This window comes from Capra hircus, chromosome 26, assembly GCF_001704415.2.
Source record: "Capra hircus breed San Clemente chromosome 26, ASM170441v1, whole genome shotgun sequence".
NCBI classification, from domain to species: domain Eukaryota; kingdom Metazoa; phylum Chordata; class Mammalia; order Artiodactyla; family Bovidae; genus Capra; species Capra hircus.
Window position 1 is genome coordinate 2,512,334 of NC_030833.1, and position 18,586 is coordinate 2,530,919.

The window sequence follows — 18,586 nt, forward strand, 5'->3', positions numbered from 1 at the left end:
CTCATGCCCACTGGGGAGAGGAGAACCCCATCCAGGCTGTCGAGGGGACATGCACTCAGCAAGGGAGGACAAGTCTCTAGTGGGATGACCGCTGCTTCCCCTGCCCCCCAGAAGAGAAGCGGGGTGAGGGAGAGAAGCAGAGGGACAACCTGCTAAGTGGGAGAAAACGTCTGCAAATGATGTGACTGGAAGCGGGTTAACATCCAAGATATACAAACAGATCATACAACTCAACGTCAAAAAAAAAACCCTGATTTTGCAATGAACAGAAGACCTGAATAGACATTTTTCCAAAGGTGACCTACAGATGGCCAACAGGCACATGGAAAGATGCTCAGCATCGCTAACCAGGGAAATGCAAACCCAAACCACAGTGAGATCCCACCTCACATCTTCAGGATGGCTGTCCTCAGAAAGACCACAAATTACAAGCATTGTCGAGGAGGCGGGGGAAGGGAACCACTGTGCACTGCCAGCAGGAGTGCAAACTGGTGCAGCCAGCGTGGAAAACAGCTCGGCAGTGTCTCCAAAAGTAAAAACAGAACTGCCATGTGACCCAGAAATCCCACTCCTGGGTACATATCCAGAAGGAAAAAAAGAAACACTAACTCAAAAAACTGCCCAGCAGCATCATTTACGGTTGTCAAGATATGGAAGAAAGTGTCCACGGACAGATGGATGAAGACGTGGTGCACACATACGATGGAATACTGCTCAGTCGTTAAAAAGAGTGAGATTTTGCCATTTGCAACAGCGTGAATGGACTTGGAAGGCACTATGCCAAGTGAAACAAGTCAGACAGAGAAAGACAAATACTGTATGATATCCCTTACCCATGGAATTCTGCAAATAAAACAAACAAAAAGGAAAAGACTCATGGATACAGAGAAGAAACTAGTGGTCAGCAGCGGGGAGAGGAAAGTGGGGAGACGAGTAAGACGGGGGTGTGGGACTGAGAGCTACAATCTCCTATGTAAAATAAATAAGCTACAAAGACATGTTGTACAACATAGGGAACACAGCCAATACTTTACAATAACTATAAGTGGGATATAATCTTTAAAAGCTATGAATCACTATGTTTTTGTACACCTGTAACTTATATAATGGGGAAACAGTGGCTGACTTTATTTTGGGGGGCTCCAAAATCACTGCAGATGGTGATTGCAGCCATGAAATTAAAAGATGCTTACTCCTTGGAAGGAAAGTTATAACCAACCTAGACAGCATATTAAAAAGCAGAGACATTACTTTGTCAACAAAGGTCCTTCTAGTCAAGGCTATGGTTTTTCCAGTGGTCATGTATGGATATGAGAGTTGGACTGTGAAGAAAGCTGAGTGCCAAAGAATTGACACTTTTGAACTGTGCTGTTGGAGAAGACTCTTGAGAGTCCCTTGGACTGCAAGGAGATCCAACCAGTCCATCCTAAAGGAAGTCAGTCCTGAATATCCATCGGAAGGACTGATGCTGAAGCTGAAACTCCAATACTTTGGCCACCTGATGCAAAGAGCTGACTCATTTGAAAAGACCCTGATGCTGGGAAAGATTGAGGGCAGGAGGAAAAGGGGATGACAGAGAATGAGATGGTTGGATGGCATCACCAACCTGATGGACATGAATTTGAGTAAATTCTGGGAGTCGGTGATGGACAAGGAGGCCTGGCGTGCTGCAGTCCATGGGGTCACAAAGAGTCTGAAACAACTGAGCGGCTGAACTGAACTTATATAGTATTTTACATCAACTGTGCGTGCATTCAAAGTCACTTCAGTTGTGTCTGACTCTGCAACCCTATGGACTGTAGCCCACCAGGCTCCTTGTCCATGGGATTCTCCAGGCAAGGATACTGGAGTGGGTTGCCATACCCTGATCTAGGGTATCTTCCTGACCCAGGGATTGAACCCACGTCTCTTACGTCTCCTGCAGTGGCAGGCAGGGTCTTTACCACCAGCACATCAACTTGTGTGGTAGGTAGTCTCAGTCATGTCCAACTCTTTGCGACCCCAGGGACTGTACCCCACCAGGCTCCTCTGTCCATGGGATTCTCCAGGCAAGAATACTGGAGTGGGTTGGGGATCTTCCCAACCCAGGGATCGAACCCATGCCTTGCGTCTCCTGCATTGGCAAGTGGGTTCTTTACCACTAGTGCCACCTGGGAAGTCCATATCAACTAGATCTCAACAAAAATAAAAAATAAAGCACCAAGGGCAAGGAGGGGGCGAGGCCTCAGGCTTGTGCAGGGTTCAGGGAGCGGTGAGGTCACTGTGACTCAGGCCCTGTGCAGAGCCCGCAGACACGGCCCCACCCTCTCTCTGTCTGCTGAGGGCTGTGTCCGCTGGGATGCTCAGCTCAGACAGGGTGAGAAGGGGGCGGATTTGCTCACACAAGATTCACACTCAGGAAGGAATGCTCTTTCTGCGGGATCAGCAGACATCTTAGCATGTGACACTCTCCCTCCTTACGGGGAACTCGACGACTGGTGAGCAGACTTGTTCCGAATCTAAATGCCCTCGGCTCTTTGCAACCACGGGCTCCCCATTCTCCTCAGGACTGAGTGACGGTAAATCCCCCCCATCTGTTTTATCATCTCCACCCACTGCTGGCTGCTTCTCAACATCTCTGCACTGCGCTGCAGATGCAGTCTTGATTGAAGAGGGAGTGTTCACAACCTAATTTTTATTTCTGCAAAGATTCCCACACCTCAGTGTTGACAATTAAAGATGCTGTCATCATGGTTCTCCCTATACCTTCCTTCCGGTTAGAGTCCTGCGCTTCTGGACGTAAAATACTGAGTCCGTAACGGATGCCCTTCCCTTATTCTGAAAAGGGAATATCATCCTTCCTTCTTTATTGTCTTCTAGATGCAGGACAGTCAGCAGGACAGAGGAGATGGGTCTAAAATCATGAGGAGAATGGCAGATATGTTTCAAGGACTCAAATGTAAAGAACAATGGCTGTCCCTCCCCATGTATCACGTTGGCAAACCTTCAAAGGTGGCTGCTGGCAGGACTGTAAATTGAGGCAACCACACCCCAGGCCAGCTGAGCAACAGGAACGCAACTCTAACACGCACGGCCCTGCACTCAGACACTCCTTTCCCGGGAATTGGTCCCGAGCAGATCACTAGACAACTGCTTAAAATATACATTCAAATCACACGAAACACCCTAAACACCCATGATTATGCAGTTGGTTACAGAGAGGATGACAGATTGATTCAATGGAAACCAAGGCAGCCATTAATAAGAATGACATATACCAACATCCATCATGAGGTCAGTGGTGCTCCCCAGGAAAGACAGAAGAGGACCTCGTATGCAACAAGCATAATTTAATTTTGTTTCCATTAAAGCGTGTGTGTGTGCACACGTGCACACATGTACGCACACACATGTGTAGGCGTGTTTGCCTATTTGCTTAGAAGAGATGTGAGTAGTGGCTCTTCTGGAAAGAGAAGTGTGAGAGTGGCCTTCTGCATTCCTTACTGACCTTCACAGTTAAATACATGAAGATGTATTATTATTTTTAGGATCAGAAAAAAAAAAAAAGAAGAAGAAGTTTTCATTTGGAAACATATGCAAAGGTAACTTCCTCACGTTTATGAACCCAGGCCACAAATGGGAGATGACACCACATTTGCCGACTGCTGTAATGGTTAACTTGGCAAGACCGCCGTGCTCAGTTGTTAGGTCAAATGCCAACCCACATCATCGTGAAACTGTTTTTAGGATGAGATTAACATTTAGGTCATCAAGTAAAGCAGATCAGCTCCACTGTTGTGGCAGGCCTCCTCATCCAATCATTTGAAGACCTTAGGAGTAAGACTTAGGTCCCCCAAAAAGAAGGAATTCTGCTCCAGATGGCCCCAAGATGGACCTGCAAAGCCGTCCCCTCCCTGGGTCCCCAGCCTGCTGGCCAGCCCTGTAGATTTCAGTCATGCCAACCTCCAGAGACACATGAGCCAGTTCATTAAAATAACTCTGTTTCTTTCCCGGTCTCTCTCCCTCTGTATACATAAATACACATCCTATTGATTCTGTTTCTCTGGAGTACCTAAACTCATTTTTATATTTTTAATAACCTTTGATTTTTAGAGCAATTTTAGGTTCACAGCAAAGTTGAAAGGAAGCTAATGATGTCTCCTGCTTCCACACAAGCATACCTTCCTCCACTGTCAAAATCCCCACCAGAATCACGCATTTGCTACAATGGATGAACCTGCGTTAACACATCAGCATCACCCAGTGTCCATAGTTTTACACTAGGGCTCACAAACGTTGCATTGAATCTACAGGTGGCTTTTGGTAGTACTGACATTTTAACAATATTAGCTCTTCCAGTCCATGAACACAAGACACCTTTCCATTTATTTGTGCCTTCTTCAGTTCCTTTTATCCATGTCTTCTGGTAAGTTTTCAGAGTAAAGGTCTTTCACTTCCTTGGGTAAATTTATTTATAAGCATTCTATTATTTTTGATGCTATTAAAATGAAATTGACTACTTCTTTTTCAGAAAATTCACTGTTATTGTATAGAAACACTACTGATTTCTATATTAATTTGTGTCCTACAACTTTACTAAATTATTTGATTAGATATAACTGTTTTTTTTTTTTGATTGAGCCTTTGGAATTTTCTGTATATTCAATCACATCATCTGCAAATATAGACAATCTCTTACTTTCCATTTCTGATACCTTTCATTTTTTTTTCTTGCCTGATTGCTGTGGCTGGGACTTCCCGTACTATGCTGAATAGGAGTGGTGGGAATAGGCACCCTCATCTTGCTCCTGATCTCAGAGGAAAAGCTTTCAACCTTTCACCGCTGAAGATGACGTTAGCTAAAGGCTACAATACATATGGCCTTTGTTACGTTGAGATATGTGTGAATCCTCAACCTCCCGTGACTAAATCCCATTGGCTGGTGTGCTTGCTGTGGCCAAAGATGACAGAGGCTGTGACTATAAGTCAGTGGGGTCTCTGACTGGTAGGGAGACACAGGGCACTTCAGTTCAGTTCAGTCACTCAGTCGTGTCTGACTCTTTGCAACCCCATGGACTGCAGCACGCCAGGCCTCCCTGTCCATCACCAACTCCCGGAGTTTACCCAAAACTCATGTCCATTGAGTCAGTGATGCCATCCAGCCATCTTATCCTCTGTTGTCCCCTTCTTCTCCCACCTTCAATCTTTCCCAGCATCAGGGTCTTTTCAAATGAGTCAGCTCTTTGCATCAGGTGGCAGGAATATTGGAGCTTCAGCTTCAGCATCAGTCCTTCCTGGAAGGACACAAGGCACCATAACCTGGCAAATGGGTGTGTGTTCAGAGGCGGGGTGGCCAGCAGGAGTGTTTCAGAATGTGAAGGGCCCTTAGAAAAACATCGAGACCACAAGTTTACAGTCTGCGGTCCAGAGTTCACCCGGCAATTCTCCTTGACATGGCCTCTGACTGCACCAGCTTCCTTCATCCGTTTTATTGGATTCCAGATTCGTTCTCCTGAGTCTGCTCCTCGGGGTCCACCATCACCCCCCCCAGCCATTAAGGAAAGAGCGTTAAGGCCTCAGGTTGGTGCTGCGCCTGCACATCACGCGCCTCAGGAGAAACCGCCTCTCACTCCCTCCAGCTGGCAGGCAGGGCTGGCCCGAGCACTGCCTCCTCGGCGGATAATAAAGGTTATGGCAGCAAATTCTAGAACCAAAGGTCAATTCACTCCATGACAAGTTTTTAAAAGCTCCCGTTTAAAGACACATTTGCTTTCAGCACAGCAAAGCTGGTCAGCCAACTGCCCGATGGCCACTATCCCTGTGATGGCCTGCCCCAGCCATTACCCAGGTCTGCAGGGAAGAGCTGATGTTTCTGCAGGAGAAGCACAGGCCTGGGTCAGGAGTCCAGTGACCAGGGAAGAGCAAGGAAAGCTCCCTGGACTGAGAGCGGGGTGGATGCCGTGTGTCCCCTCTGCCCGGAGTCCCCACAGGCACGGCCATGAGTCCTCGGGGTCTGGAACCCTCTGTTTGGAGGGAGAGCAGAGTTCAGGGGCCGGGCCCCCACCGGCCTCGAGGAGCACGCTTTGCTGACACATTTCTCCGTGTGACAGCTCTGCTTCTGCTGTGTTTCCAAAGCCATGGACCGATCGCCTGCTGAATGCACACCTACAGGGGAAAACGACCTGACTCTCGCTACAGGGAGGACGGTGCCATCAGCACTGCAGCCTCCCAGAGCGCAAGACGCAGGCAGAGAAGTCAAGCCCCAGTTGGCGGGGCCGGAGGGACAGGGACACAGGTGGGCCCCTCCCGAGCCTGGCCGACCCCCCAGACACACTGGGCTGTGTCCTCACCCCCCAGGATGACCGTCAGACCTTACCGTGCTCAGTGCCGACAGACGTGTGCGTTCACACACCAGCAGCTGTGCAAAGGTCCCCTGGTGAGCGCACCTAATGGACGACTTGGGGGGATGGGGAGTTACCGTGTGACGGGGAGTCACCGCGTGTGACAGGCAGAGTCACCGCGTGACGGGGCGAGTCACCGTGTGATGGGGAGAGTCACCTCGTGATGGGGAGTCACCACGTGATGGGGAGTCACCGCGTGTGACGGGCAGAGTCACCGCGTGATGGGGAGAGTCACCGTTTGACGGGGAGTCACCATGTGACGGGCAGTTCTCTGTTCGGGAGGATGAGAAGGCCCGTGGACAGATGAGGGAGCTGATTGAAAACTCTGTGAGTGTACTTGATGCCACTGGACTGGACACCTAACAGTGATTACAGTGTCAACTTGCATTTCTGTCTTTCACAAGAAAAAATTAAATTTAATTAAAAAAATCATAAGATGACTTACTCTGACTCCTAGCTGCCAGGACCAGTGGCGTGAGATCAGCTCGAGACCAGAGGTGCCCTTAAAATGCCGGCAGGCGTGATGTCCACTGGGGAGCCAGGAGTGCCCGGACCCCCAGCACTTCTCAGGAGGAGCAGACACATCGGCTTGTGAAGCATGGGACAAACCACGCAGCTTGGGATTTCCCCTTGGATCTAAAGGAGGAGGAAGTAAAAGACGGCATCCCCATAAAGTCTAGCAGATTGATTGATCCCGATGACACAAATATGGCCGATGGGCACTCATCTACAGCCCAGACCTTAACTCACGCAGAGTACAGATTCCACAGTGCTCGCAAAACCCAAGACCCACCGTGACGCATTTTGTTGAATGTAATGACTACTGAAAAGTCGACGTTTTTGTGCCTGACATCTTCAGCTCACATGTTTCCTCTCTTCCGGGATCTCTTCTCTATTACACCAGCTAAGACAAAAGGCGAGACATATTATAGTAGCCATCAGACAAATGTGTAACTGTGCAATAGGCTGGAGCTAGGGCAGGTCAGCTCTGTGTGACAGAAAATACCCTGAGACAGCATCGTGGACCATAAAAGGGAGCATCTCGGTGAAAAATACCACAGGCCAACTGCAAAACAAGACCAGTGATTTAGCTGAGATTTGAATTAAGAGGATTAAAGAAAAAGAAAACCATGTGGCGGAAATGAAAGGTCACAGTTTATGTGTGTGTGTATATATATATACACGGACACAACTGAGCAACTGAACTGATACACACACACATACCTGCTAAGTCCCTGCAGTCATCCCCGACTCTTTGCAACCCCATGGATTGTAACTCACCGGGCTCCTCTGTCCGTGGGATTCTCCAGGCAAGAATACTGGACTGAGTTGCCATGCCCTCCTCCAGGGGATCTTCCTGACCCAGGGATTGAGCCCCTGTGTCTCTCACGTCTCCTGCTTGGCAGGTGGGTTCTTTGCCGCTAGCGCCACCTGGGACGCGCCACATATATCTATATATACACGGACACCATGCACGTGGGCAAGACCACCCGAGCACGTGGAGGAGTCTGTCTACACTCCAGGGAGAGTGGGCTCAGGAGGAGCCAGCTCCAAGCACCTGGACCTCAGGCCTCCAGCCTGCAGGGCCCTGAGGACTAGACCTCTGTTGTCTGGGCCGCCCCGTCCTTTTCCTCTGCCAGCCCGAGAGGACTGGCGCAGCAGCCAGTGTTACTTCTGTCCCTGCAAGGCCACTGGGTTCCTAAGCGTATCTGAGCCAACCCCTTGAAATTCCCGTCTCCAACCATCCTCTGCAGGAAGGAAAAAAGCAGACTTCGCTTCTCACCTCAGGATAGTGAATCAGGCTCTGTGGAATTTCACGATCCCTCGTGTCTGGGGAGGGTGAAGCCTCCGACTCGCAGCCTCCTCTGGGACTCTGCACAAGCGCTGGGCCAGCCTGTCCCCAGGGCACTGCCCAGTCCTCCTCTCTGCTGCAAGGGGCCTCCCTGCAGACGGGATGCCAGAACCCAGGACACTGCCATCTGTCCCAGCAGCCCGATCGTGCATCTTAACGACACGCCGGGTGGAGGCCCATCCCTGGCTACAGTCCAGGTCATCCAATGAGTCTCACCGTCCCTGACGAGCCAGCAGGGCCCTCGTCCAGTAATCGGTGCTGCTTTAGGCTCGATGCTTTCCTCATAAACTCAGCTGATGGCCTTCCCGTTATTGCTTTTCAGAGGGAAGATTTAGGGCAGCAGAAAATACTACGGAAAAGAGTATTAGGCTTAGATTGACCGTAACACAAGGATGTGAGACCGAGCTCCCCAGTCTACGCTGCGCCATTAACTACACATTCTTCCACTTGCCAGCCGCTGGGCTGCAAAGCAAGTGTTGGCTGGAGATTTCAATCTCAGTGAGCAATTTAAACTCAGCGTTTTGCATAAATAGATTACACAAAATTGTTTATTGTGATTTCCACATATATGGGATGGGGAAATGTCATAGAGGATTTCTCCTTCCCGAGGAGGCTCGAACAACAGAGAAGTAAAGTCCACTCGTCTAAGTCAGTGCAGGTGGGGCACCTCGAGAGGAAGGTGGCAAGCTGGAATTTCACTTCATGAAGGCTAGGACTCTGGAGAGTCCCTGGGACAGCAAAGAGATCAATCCAGTCCATCCTAAAGGAAATCAACCCTGAATATTCATTCAGAGAACTGATGCTGAAGCTCCTATACTTAGGCCACCTGATGCGAAGAGCAGACTCCCTGGAAAAGACCCAGATGCTGGGAAAGGTTGAGGGCAGAAGGGGGTGACAGAGGATGAATGGCTGGATGGTATTACCGACTCAATGGACATGAGTTTGAGCAAACTCCGGGAGATAGTGGGGGACAGGGAAGCCTGGCGTGCTGCAGTCCCTGGGGATGCAAAGAGTCGGACACGACTTAGTGACTGGACAACAACAAAGGCTTGGACGCCGCCCTCTGCACTTCTGATTTCACACCAGGATCCTTGTCTTACTTTTAATCTGCCACAGAAATCTCTCGGATTGCAATGTATTATCCTACCCAGCGATGCCTCTCCAAGCATCAGAGACCACTTCATCCGAAGAGGGAGACACCACCAGTGTGGGGGCCTCAAACCCAGGAGCAGAGCAGGAGGAGCCAGGCTGTGACCCCCCACTCACCATCCACCTGCACAACCAGGTGCAGTCAGGACGCCTGTCTGGGCGTCAGGACACCCCTGTGGCCTCTGGAGGGCAGCCCTGTGGCCAGAACCTCAGGCACCTCGCAGTCCAGCCGGAGCTGAGGGCGCCTCTCATTTCCGGCGGCATCTGTGGGCGCATTCACCAGGCGCTCGCAGGCTCCCCACCGACCAGCAGGACAAATGTACCGGCTTCCTGTGGCCGCTATAACAGAGTGTCACAAACCAGTGGCTCACCGCAACACAAGTGCATTCTTCCACAGTTCTGGAGTCCTAAATCCAAGCCCCTGGCAGGACTGGTACTTTCCGGAGGCTTCGTGGAAACTCGTGGCATTGCCTTTCCAGTCCCCAGGGATGCCTGCCTCCTTGGCTCTGGCCCTTGCCCACACCGCTCTGACCTCTGCTCCCATTCAGACTCTGCCCACCTGACCCCTTCTATAGGGACCCTTGTGAGGACAGTGGTCCCACCGAGATAACGCAGGGTAACCTCCCCATCTTGCATCTTACCTGCAAAGTGCCTTTTGCCCTGGAAGGTCCCATATTCACAGGTGTGAGGGATCAAGATGAGGCCTTCTTTAGGGGCCATTATCGCATCTACTATAGGGAACTCTGGTTTTCTCTGTAATTCTCCAATACAGGATAGTTCACGAATGTTCTTATATGTTTATTAAATCATAAACTTGTATTCTAAATATATCACCTGTGAGCTCAGAAGCCTGGCTTGGGGGCAGGGGTGTAGAGAAGGGACAGGCTATGGAAAATGACCCCCACCAAGGCCAAACTCGGTCCTGCATGACCCAGGCAGGTCGCACGGATGTTCACAGAAATGAGGGGCCGTCTCCAGCCCAGTATCCTCACCTGGAGATCACATGCATCATCGTGACGGGGTGAACCCCAGAACCTACAGCTCTCAGAAAACTGAACCTCATTCTGAAGCCACAGACCTTCTGCCCTTCTCAGGTTTGAGATCATCGGACCCATTTTCCTAACAACCACCTGTTGTCTCTCTGTCCTGGGGCTTCTCTGAAGTTTAAGCAGCACGTCGTGACCTGACGCCTCATCTCTGTAACCTCCCAGCTCTTTCCTGGGATACGCCTGGCTCACAGGAGAGTCCCCCACTGTGGGGATCGCAGAGGACAACAGGCCGGCTTACAGGGGATGTATGTATGGTAGCCTCTGGAGGGATGATGTAGAGACCTTGGGAGATTTGCATCCGATGCTGAGACTCCAAATGAGATCCTCAAGCCGACTCTGGGGAGAGTCTAGAGCACCCTTCCAGCTCACTGGGGAGTAACGCAGGGGGCTGGTGCACTACAAGGGTTCTGTTGGCTGCAGAGACAGAGAATCCAATTCAAACTGGCTTGAGCAACTAAAAACATACAGACTCACACTGCACAATCCAGGCGTGAATGGCTTCAGGCACGGCGGGCCCGTGGGCTCGGACGCCGCCACCAGGAGTTCCCGAGCGCCCCTCCTCGGGCCAGCTTTCAGAGGGGCTGTCAGGGCCGACCTGCCTTGCACGGCTCTGAGAGTGACACCTCCTCAAGCTCTGTGCCCCTGGGCCCCGCTGGCCTCTCCCTCGCCCCAGCTCTGGTGTATGTCTCCGTTTTTAGGCAGGCTTTCCCCTCACGATGACAGAATGGCTGCAGCCCAGTTCCCAAGCCTCGCCTGAAAAGCAGAGCCCATCCCCCAGTGACATTTTTCTCATCCATCACTTGGAAAGTGAGTTCAAAAAACAGGTGAGGAACTTCCTCGATGGTCCAGTAGATAAGAATCCGTCTGCCAATGCAGGAGACACCGGTTTGATCACTGCTCCGGGAGGATCCCACATGCCTCGGAGCAACTAACCGCGTGCATCACAACTACTGAAGCCCACGCACCCTAGAGACTGTGCTCCCCAACAAGAGAAGCCACCAGTGAGAAGCCCACGTGCCGAAAAGGAGAGTAGCCCCCACTTGTTGCAACTAGAGAAAGCCCATGCCCAGCACCAAGACCCGGTGTGGCCAAAACTTCATTAATGAATTTTAAAGAGCAACACAAGGAAGGCCCCTGGAAAACCAGCTTCAGATGGACACTCTGCCTAGAGTTTCAGCTTGGACTATACGGTCTCTGAAATCTGAGACTTGATGAAAATCATAAATTGCTCCGAATTGTGCATCCCCACCAGGCTCCATCTGCCTCCGACTTTTCCCAAAATGAGCTCCTTCTTTGTCCCGCCAGCATATTAATCAGGAAAATGATGTGGCTCTCAGCAGCTCTCAGACCCAGCATGATTACCACTTCCGGGTCAGCAGTGATGTCAGCTCAGATAGCTCACACCTGGAGCGAAGGCTGAAGAACACCCCACCAATCTGCTCCTCGGTGATGGTGACTAGTCCAGGAGGGGACAGAGTCACCCTGCCGGGCCTGCCTTGTCAGACAAAAGTGCGAGCAAAGTGAAATTTAGAACCAGACAGATTCTCAAATCATTCTCTAATGTAGCAGAGAAGATCTCTAAAAATGCTTTATCTGAGCAAGGCCCTGGTTCTCCCAGGAAGAAAGTGATGAATGAGGCTTCTCTCCAGAAGTTCAGTCCCACCCAGGAAAGTCCCTGGCTTGTGGTTGAAAGTTAAAGTGAGGTCGTGCCCGCCCAACCCTTTGGGACCCCATGGACTGTAGCCTACCAGGCTCCTCCATCCATGGGATTTTCCAGGCAAGAATACTGGAGTGGGTTGCCGTTTCCTTCTCCAGAGGATCTTCCAGACCCAGGGATCGAACCTGGGCCTCCTCATTGCAGGCAGACACTTGCCCATCTGAGCCACCAGGGAAGCTGTGGCTAGGGTTAGGATTTTGACTCCATGATGGTGTGAAAGTGACGTGCGTACAGTAGAAACCACAGAGTTCAGGTTTTGAATTTGAATCTTTTCTGAAGCTGGAAAGACGGAGTCCAGTCCCCTCTCCTGGTCAGCCCCGTGATCTCAGGGTGGAAAACCAGCACATTTCCAGCCATCCAGGACAGACAGCCACTGCGCCGTTCACCTTAGTACAGGACCCAGTAAGTTACACAGGAGGGTCAGCGCTTTATCACAGGCCTTGTTTCGTCCGACCATAGGTGAATGTCAGTGCTCTGAGCACATGTGATGGAGGCTAGGCTGAGCTGCAACGTTTGGGAGGAGAGAGGTCGTCAACCTATTTCACCTTACGATGGTTTATAAGAAAGTGGGGCTCCATCACAGGTGGAGGAAGACCTGTATATCCTAACAATTGCGTCTGCAGAGCAGGAAAGAGGGCCCTCAGGGACGACCATGTGAGACCAAGAAAGGGGCCCACCGACTCGGATCAGACACGCTTGAGTGTCTGCCCACCCACGTCCCGGGCTGGCCTCCAGTCCTATCAGTGAGGTGCCGCCCTTGGGCCCCCAGGTCACGCCCCTGCAAGGACACACTCCATGTTCCCTGCTTGTGCCAACAGACGGCAGTGTGATGGGGTCGCTCGAGCCCAGGGCTGAGCCCTTCAGCATCTTTGCATGAGGTGGATCTCCCATTTATATATGACTTTTGGTCTAAGAGCAGGTCCAAATCTGAGACATCCAGGGCAGCTAAGCTTCAACAGCAAATTTTCAGTCTTTCTGGCATGAAGAACCAGCATAATGAGTTTGGGGCAAGCACGCCCACTGGAGAATATGTGGGAAATCCTGGAGAGGACACAGCCAGGACAGGAGAAGGTCCTCTGTGTGTAAACTCAGCCCACGTCTCTGCTGACCCCTGAATGGCGCAGACTCAGGGCAGGCTAAAGTGGTCCTGCTGAGACTACACGCCTGGCTGTGAGCCTCCACTGCAAGAGGCAGGATCTGAAGTTTCAGTCAGCCACACACACTGCCTGCTTAGCAAAGACAGTAAGTACTCTCTGGAGACACAGAAGAAAACCCAAAGTCCCTATGACATAACACTAACAAAGCACAGGATAGAAGCCAAAAATAGAAGATATATGAAGACACAGGAAAACAAGCCAATCTTAAATATGCATGCGCCTGATAGAATTTCAAACTCCATGCAGCAAAAAAATGATAGAATTAAAAGAACAGACAATTCCAAAAGGACTGGTGAAGATTTTAAATTTCCTTCCCTCATACATAAACCAAATAGATTAAAAATGAGTAAAGCTATATAAATTTACCCTTTACTACAACCAGAAACTGCATAACACACATTCTTTGTCGGCCCACCTAGAATCTTCACCAGGACACACTACAACGTCAACAGAGCAAGACCTATTAAATGTAAAGGGGTCAAAGCCATATAGTATGTTCTCTGACCAAAGTGGAATTAAATTAGAAATTAATAATAAGATATTTCAAAAAAACTCTTAATGTGGGGAAATTCTTCTCATAGAAGGAAACATAAGGAAATTTCAAAAAATAGTCACCGCAAATAACAATGAAAATACAACTCATGATTTTTTAAATATGCTGAGATTTTAACTTCAAATGTCTATGTTACAAAAATAAACAAACAGATGAAAAAATTAATGAATAAGTGCATAACCCAAGAACCTAGTAAAAGTAGCAAAGCAAACTTAAACAGAAGGAAGGAAATAATAAAACCAATGAAATGGAAAACAAACAAGACCAGTAAAATTTATAAACCCCTAGCTTCACTGGTTTAAAAAAAAAAAAAGAGGACAAATTATCAACTTCAGGAATGGAGTATTGCTGTAGAACCTACAGATTTTAACGGGAAAAATAAAGGAGTATTTGAATAAGTTTTTGCCAGCAAATTTGGCGACTCAGATGAAATGAACAAATTTGAGAAAAATGTGTAGCTTACCAAATCTGACACAGACGAAGCATAAAATCTGAATAGCCTTGCATACGTTAAAGAAGAAAATAACAGCACTCGTACAAATTCTTTTAGAAAATAAGAGTGGGGAACATTAGAATGATGGTGAGGCCAGCGTAATTCTAACACAATAACCTTGAAGTATAATACAATAAAAGAAAATCACAGAAAAAAAATAAGTCGCAATACATGCATGTCTCCATAACAAAATATTAGCAAATATAAAGAAGATAATATCTTACGACCATGTGAGAATTACCCCAAGAAGGCATGGTTGGTTCAGAAAAGGAATAAGTTGTGTTAACAGAATAAAAGAAAATCACACGATTATTACAACAGACATGAAGAAAGCATTTGATCGTTTAACAAAATGCAACAATCATTCATGACTTTTATTTTTTTTTATTCATGAATTTTAGAACGTCAGCAAACTAGGCATAGAAAGGACCATGTCCAATCTGCTAAAGGGATCCAAAAAAAAAAAAAAACAACAACGAAAGCAGCAGCAAAAACAAATAATTATACCACCAGATGTAAAAGGACTGGATACCTCTCCCCCAGTACAGGGGGATGAAGCTCTGACCTCTGCCCTGCTCTCAGCACGCACACTTGGTCATGATGCTTGGAGGCCCAGCCACTGTAGTCAGACAAGAAAAAGCAAATAAAAACCACAGGGATTAGAAAAAAGAAGTAAAGCTGTCTATTTGCATATAATCTCACCATTTACTGAGACCATCCTTAGAAATTTATAAAATTATTAGAACTGAAAAATGAATTAGCAAGATCCCAGAACACATGTTTAAAATACAACAGGCTTTAATTTTATATCCTAGCAATAATTTCCTCATAGCTCAGTTGGTAAAAAATCTGCCTGCAATGCAGGAGACCCAGGTTCGATTCCTGAGTTGGGAAGATCCCCTGGAGAAGGAAATGGCAGTCCACTCCAGGAATCTTGCCTGGAGAATCCCATGGACAGAGGAGCCTGGCGGACTACAGTCCATGGGGTCACAAGAGTCAGACATGACTTAGCGACTAAACCACCACCACCATCAGCAACAATTGGAAAATTAAATTTTTTAAATTATTTTTGCAATAACATCAAAAAACAAAATACTTAGCAATACATTCACTAAGTGTGTGCAATACCTGCTCACTTAAAATATCACCAAGAGATGTGAAAGCAAAAGCCGCTCAGTCGTGTCTGTGACCCAGAATCCTCCAGGCCAGAATCCTGGAGTTGGGAGTCTTTCCCATCTCCAGGGGATCTTCCCAACCCAGGGATCAAACCCAGGTCTCCTGCACTGCAGGTGGATTCTTAGCAGCTGAGCCACCAGGGAAGCCTTGTGGGCTTTAAATAATAAAGACATTAAGTAAGATCTAAATAAGCGAAGAGATGACCCATGTTCATGACTTTGAAAACTCGATATTGTTAAGAATGTCAATCACACCCAAAATTCCTCTATAAATTTAACATAATCCCAATCAAAAGCACAGCTGGCTTATATGCGGAAATTTACAAGCTGATTCTAAAATCTGTATGGAAATGCCGAAACAATTTTCAAATGCTGAAACAATTTTAGAAACAGAAAATAATGTGGGCAGACTTGCTCCCTGACTTCAACACTTACTACAAAGCTCCAGTAATCAAGGCAGCGTGACAGTGGCGTAAAATACCAACAAACACATCAGTGAAACGAAATAGAGAGAGCAAAAGCAGGTTCCACAGAGGTGCAGAAGAGATCATACATGGGAAGGAAAGTCTTTATACCAAACCGTCTCAGAAGAGCCAGGCAGTCACATGAAAATAAATTTCTCGACCCTTACCACATGCTGTAAACAAAAATTAATTCAAAACATATCACAAGCCTAAACGTAAAAGTTTAAAGAATATAGCTGCTTGAAAACAAACATAGAATACCTTTGCAACTCAGGGGTCTGTCAAGCCAACCCGCCGTCAGGCACAGCACCATCCTCTTCTGAAATTTCCTATATCCAGGCTTCAAACACAAAGCTCCATCATGAGGATTCTGAGTGCCCCCACAATCCTGCCCGGCTTCAGCCCCGGTGACCTGGAATGGACACAGGGATCGATAGCACTTTCATTCTGAGTCTAGGAAGATAATTCCTAATAACTCTATCGATCCTGCTCAAAATGGTTTCATTTTAGGGCAGCACTCACTGAACAGAAGGATGATGTCCAGAACTGCCAGGATGCTTACTGACACTAACGTCATCTTTAAAAGAAACTGATGCCACAGAAAGCCTGCCGAGGAGCTGCTGCGCCTTGAGGCATCTGGGAGCAAGGACCAGAGAAGGGGCTCAGCGCAGAATCGCTGAGCGGTGAGCGATTCTGGCCAGCGTATGCCTGCTCAACCTGGCCAGCGTATGCCCACTCCTGGCTGGTCCCCGACCGGTGCACACACACCCCCCCAACCCTCCCCCAGGGAGGAGGGTCCTCTCCAAAGCCCAAGGCTTGTCCATCAGCCCTGGTCCCAGTGACTCACACCCGGGACATCTGGGGAGGAAACGGGCCACAGTGTGGCAGCGGGGAGTGAAGACTGTGCAAAGTGAAGAGTCTTCCACACCCAAAAGGGCCGAGACGGGGCCACTGGTCCCCACCGCAGACAGCACCACACTCACCACCAGCAAGAGACAACACTTTCACTTTGCGCGCTGTTATGTGAGCCCACCAATCCCCTTCTGTGCCCAGGGCTCTTCCGGCAATTACAGTCATAAGTCACTCTGCTGTACGTGACTGTATTTAGAAATCTCGGAAATGAAAAGGCACTGATTTTGCGGGGGGAGGAGAAGAGGAAGAAGAAGGACCTAGAAAGATGGATTTAAAGGAATAGCAAGATGCAGGTGACATGCTAGGAATAAGGGGAAGACTGCCTGACCCACCACTGTCCCCACACCCGCCCACACCCCGTGACTGACTCCAGCTTCCTGGGGCAGAGAGCATCCAGCCTGTAGTCACAGTGACCAGACTAGGGATCAGCCCAGGACACAGGGCAGGCTGACCGTGACGGAGGAGACCCAGCTCGGCCTTCTTTCCTGGGAGACGAGAATCAGAGCCAGAAGAGGCCAGCTTCCGTGTCCTCCCTGCCCGAGGCGGGGCTGGGGAGGAGGCCAGGCCAGGGGCAGGGCTGCAAGCGGGGTTCACGCGGCCTGGTTTCTGGGGGTGCCCCGCGGCTGAGCCCGGACACCCCTTCATGGCTCAGGCTGGCCCAGGTCTGCTCACCTAAAACAGACGCTGTCCACACCGAGGCCGCAAAGCCTCCGCTCAGCACGCAGGGACCGCCTGGCCAACTCGGAGCGTCCACGCGTGTGTCGCTGTGGTGGCCTCCACACAGAAATTTCGAGTCACACACGGAACTGTGGCTCAGCCAGGGCCCTGTCTCCACCGCCACCTGGCCTGTGGACGCCTGCCTGACCGCCGAGCCTCCAGTCGTCCAGGCTCCAGAATGAGCTCAGGACATTTCTGCCTCCATCCGTGGGCATGGGCACCGCCCCGGCCCAGAGCTTTCTCATGCCCCCAGCTCCACTTGTGGAGGACAGCGTGGGTCCCCTGCCCTGGTCACCCCGGACCGGGCGTCCAGGAGCCACCGTGCTGGGCCCAAGCGGGCGCGCTCAGGCCTGCGCTGTGCCGTGAGCGAGAACTAGCTCCCCCCATGCGAGCACGGCCGTGGGCACAGCCACATGGCAGGTTCTGTCAAAACCCCGCTCTCCCTTCAGGGGCCACAGACGGGCCAGAGGAGCCCTGTCCTCCCCTCTCAGTGCCGACCAGTGCTCCCCCTCGGCCCTGGCCTCACGCTGCCGACCGTCCCGGCTGACAGACGGCGGGGTCGGGCCTGGCCTGTCCTTCTCGCTCCAGCGCTGCTGTCGGGCAGGCGGCCCCAGGCCTCGGACCCAGACCCTGGAGGCGACACTCGCCCTGGAGGCCCGGCCTTCAGAAGAGCTGCCAAGTTCCCTCTGTGTGGTCATCACTGCAAATCCAGCCAGGCCCCCTGCTGGCAGTGCCGCAGGAACCATGGGGACAGGCTGGGAAGGCAGCCAGAGTCAGCGCAGCTGAGCCCAGCTGGGACAGAGGGCCCGGGCGGGCACACAGCCCCCAACCCGGGGTGGAGGGGGCAGAGGGGCAGGGGGCCCCCCGGGGTGAAGCAGGCAGGGTGTGCAGCCCCCCACCCCGGAAGGGGAGGGGATGGGCAGGGGGCACAGTCCCCCACCCTGAGCGGAACGGGCGGGGCGGGCAGG